Here is a 4,776-nt window from a genome sequence, read left to right as displayed (position 1 = left end):
CAAGCTTGCTGGAGGACTAGAAGGATGATACTTAATTGGCAAGACTAAGTTAGATGAGAAGAGGCCTTGGCACCAGGGCCACCAGGGCCATTGCTGATGTCTGATGGATTCTGACTGAACTATGCAAAGAAATTTTACTGTGTGTATCATAATAAATTATGGATAACATTGATAAGAATGAGGTGTCCAGAACACTTAGTTGTGCTCATGCAAAACTTATACCTAGACCAAGATGCTATATATGTGTGAATAGAGCACAGATCACCACATGATTTAAAATTAAGAAAGGTATGCCTCAGGGTTATATCCTGTCTCCACCTATTCAATCTGTATGCTAGCAAATTGTTTTTGAAGCTGAGCTCTATGAAGAGAAATCAGGATAGGAGGAAGATTCATCAGTAACCTACATTATGCAGACAACACAACTTTACTTGCTGAAAGTGAAGAGAACATGAAGCTCTTGCTGCAGAAGATCAAAGATTAGAGCCTGCAATGTAAATAGCATCTAAACATCAATAAAGGAAAGATTTTAATCACTTGACCTATAGGCAACATCATGATAGATGAAGAAAAGACTGAAATTGTTAACAAATTCATCTTCTTAGATCCACAAATCAACAGTCTTGGGACCAGAAGTCAGGGGATCAAGAGACATATTGTATTGAGAATATCTACAGTCAGGTTGTTGTTGTGTTGTTAGATGCTGTCGGGTACAGTATGACCTATACGTCTTATGAGCTCTGTACTATCCTCACATTTCCTGACTCATTAGAGCTCATTGCAGCAGTGACTGTGTCAGCCCACCTGGTAGAGTGTCTTTCTAGCCTTAGCTGACCTTCTGCCTTTCTGAGCATCATGTCCCTCTCCAAGGAATAGATTCTCTTAGCAACGTGCCCATAATATGTGAGGCAAAGCCTCATCATCCTTGCTTTCAGAGAGCACTCTGTCTGCACCTTCTACAAGACATATTCATTTGTTCCTTTGACAGTCCATGGGATGTTCAGTACTCTTCTCCAATGTCATAGCTCAAAGGCATCAATTTTTCTTCTGTTATCTTTATTCATTGTCAGATGAATAGCAAGTGATCAGAAAGACCATGACCTGAATCAAATGCACCTTAGTCCTCAAACTGACATCATTGTTCCTTAATAATTTGAAGAGGTCCCTAACTGGAGACTTTCTCACTGCAATATGTCTCCTGATTTCTTGACTGCTGGTACCAAGGATGTTAATTTGGATCCAAGTAGGATGAAACTGTTGACAGTTTCAATTCTTTCTCCATCAAGTATGCAGTCAGGTACCCCTGCAAATTATTGAGGAGCAATGATGTCAATTTAGAATTAAGGTGTGCCTGATTACAGCCATGATCCCTTCACTTGATGAATCACTTACTACACAACTGAGGTCTGGACAATGAATAACAGAAGAAGAATTGATGCCATGAGCATCAATGGTGGTGTTGGAGAAGAGTACTGAGTATCCCATGAATGGCCAAAAGAACAAACAGAGATATGTCTTGGAGAAGATGCAGCCAGAGTACATCTCAGAGACACCACAGATAAAGCTTCATCTCATATGATTTGCACGTGCTGCTAAGAAAGGCTATTTGTTGGAGGGGAACATTGTGCTGGGGAAGGAGGAGGGACAAAAAAAGAGAAGAAAATCCTCAATCAGATGGATTGACATAGTGACTACAGCAATTGGATCAGGTCCATCAGAGATTGTGAGAATGGCACAGGATAGGACAGGTCTCAGGTCTGTTGTTCACAGGGTCACTGTGGGTCATCCTCTACTCCATAGCACCTAACAACAACACCAGCCAGGCAGGCCCAGATTCACAATACCATAACTTTTGTCCTGAGGGCTTCCCTAAATTGCTAACTCCATTGTAACCTAAAGGGGGAACTATTTTACTCCAAAAAATTAGAACTGCTGACCCCTGAGGTACTGCGTCTTTACCGAGGTTATAAATGGGGGGGGGGAACCCTTAGAGGGTGTTGATGAAAGCGATGGGATAGTTTGCAAACAATTCTCTTGCCCTGTCCCCAAAGAGCATAACAATCAAGCCCGGGGGGCTAGATTGCAGCTCTCTAGAAAAGTCACAACTGTGTCTCCTGGTGGAAGGTCCTGTGGCAAAGGCAACAGACTAGGAACAATGATGTCAGTATGAGGACTAAGGTGCATCTGATTCAGGCTATGGTCTTTCTGATATCTTGCTCCATCTAAGAGGGAGCTAATGAATAAGAATGACGGAAGAATTGATACCTTTGAGCTGTAGTGTTGAAGCGTACTGAATATCCCATGGACTACCAAAAGAAGAAACAAATATGTCTTGAACAAAGTGCAGCCAGAGTGATTCTTGGAGGCAAAGATGATAAATAAACTTCATCTCAAATGCTTTGGGCATGTTGCTATGACAGTCTATTCCTTGGAGAAGGACAGCATGCTTGGAAAGGTGGAGAGTTAGTGAAAGATAGGAAAACCCTCAACCAAGTGGATTGACATAGCGACTCGACTCAATGGCACCTAACAACAACAATATATCTGCAGTGACTTGTAGCCTTATTGTCTTCTGGATCCCTTGTGTTATTAGCTGGGATGTGCTAGGATGAATCAGTATCCACAGTTATTGATACATCGGAGAGCTTCAGGCACGCTTGTCCATTGGTGCAATGACTGGATCTCTGTCCCAAAGTTTGCTTCAGCACTTCATTCATGCATTAAATGAGACCACTGCTGTGGGATTGTAGGGGAGATAAAAATGCCAAATAATTTCCATCTGATTAACCCACTCCTGTACTTCATTTCCAGTAAAATGAGTTCCTTGGACACTGTCAGTGTCTGTGGGAGTGACATATGCAGCTCATAAGGCTAACAACCCCTGATTGTTGAGCGCTGAGTGGCATGCCTGCTCAGGTTTGCTTGCAAGACCCCAGTAGCATTGTCCACACACTTACGAGAATACTTGCACTTATCGGATGTAGGGCCTCTCCTTATGACCGATATCCACCTATATCCATCTTTGTCGTTTGCTTCATGGAAAAAGGAAGAACTAGTTTCTTGACTATGGCCCATAAGGTGTTGCCTCTTATGGTCAGGATTACAGTGTAGCAGAAGTGGCATCCACTTCCTAAACCACATGCCCTTGGAAACTCTATGACTTTAGAGAAACAACCATAGTTATAGAAAGGCATTAGGTATTTTGTTCATGGAGTCACCATGTGACGTGTTTGACTTGATGGCAATCAACAACAACCACCACCACCACATTCTGCCAACTAGTCCACGGGCATTTCTTACCAGGCTTTCAGGTGAGCTAATTCATCCACCTACCATTCTCAAGTGGAAACAAAATATTATGTATAGATTAATGAAAAACATTAATGTTCATACCTTATGACCTAGTAAATATATCTTTCCACAACACTTTACCCTATAAGGGGTGATGGCAGATCATCCACTCTTGTTTTCCCCACTGGGTGATTTATAGAGTAAGTCCTTTAAAGATAGCACACCTATCTATGCATAGATTAACAGGGCTAAGTTCATGTTTTGAAAACATTTATGTAGCTCTGAGCTCAGTCTGCTCTGCCCATTATCATGGCCCTTCCAAATACTTTCTGTGGAGGGTTGGATAGCCATCACTGTCCATCTTGCAGGGTTTTCCAAGCAGACTCGTCAGTATAGCATGTATCCTCTGGTATAGGTCCTTTGCCCTCAGCAATACGGCTCTTACATGGATAGGGCATCCTGGACAGTCAGAGTGGCGGCATCAGCTATTGTTTATGTGATGGGGCCTAAGATTTGGTGGAGTTCATCACTCAGTGAATTAGCTGACAAAGTGTTGTGCTGTTGGAGGCAGGAATGCTATATAATGGAGAGTGTCTGTGCCACTCCAAGTTAGACCTAGCAAAGTCTTTAACCCATCCTTGGATAAGGACGTGAGTTTTCACCTTTGCAGAAGCCCCTTTGGTGATGCATTCTGCTAGTTGCAAACTAGTATATGCTGTGTGCAGTTGTTTCTCTAGGGTCTGTGTCTAGTCTCTACCATTTTTCCATAACTGAGACCAGACTCTAAGTAGGATTCCCAAGCCATATTGCCTTCCTCACAGACTCCACTCATGCCCTTCGGAGCAGTTGGCTACATCCAACTAGAATCCTTGCCTTTAGTTTATAGTTACTAAAATTTGAACCTGTTAGATGGCCATTTTGACCTTCTGAAATGCTGGATCTGTTTCATTAGTCAATTTCAAACCACCCTTTTACAGTATAAATGAGTATATAGGGTGAAATATCAGAGCTAACTATGGAGTAAATAATAATATTCTTTTAATATAATCTAATATTCCTAGAAAGATTTACAGTTCTTTAGCTTTCATAGGAAGAGGATAAGCTTTCACTTTATCCATCAGGAACAATTGTTGTTTTACAACAACCAGACAGCACACAAAAGTTTTACAGATGATTCAGGACACTGCAATGTGGCATTCTTAACAATCCTTTCCCAGAACTATAGATGAGACACTAGCCACAGTGCTACTTCTTGAAGTAGAGACAAAAAAAAAAAATCACAGATTAATACTCTATCACAAACACAGTGAAACACTAAAATCTCTTTAGGTTGCACTTAATAACAGTTCCTATTGCTTTGTGTCTGAGTATGCTAAACCTTTGTAACTGTTGTTGTTGTTGTTATGTGCCGTCGAGTCATTTGCGACTCATAGCGACCCTATGTACAACAGCCCTAAACCCTGCTCTATCCTGTGCCAATCACAT

Source organism: Elephantulus edwardii, unplaced genomic scaffold (assembly GCF_000299155.1).
Source record: "Elephantulus edwardii isolate Elephantulus edwardi_28Jun2011 unplaced genomic scaffold, EleEdw1.0 scaffold00192, whole genome shotgun sequence".
Taxonomy (NCBI): domain Eukaryota; kingdom Metazoa; phylum Chordata; class Mammalia; order Macroscelidea; family Macroscelididae; genus Elephantulus; species Elephantulus edwardii.
The sequence above is the reverse complement of the archived record's forward strand: the minus strand, read 5'-3'. Positions refer to the sequence as shown.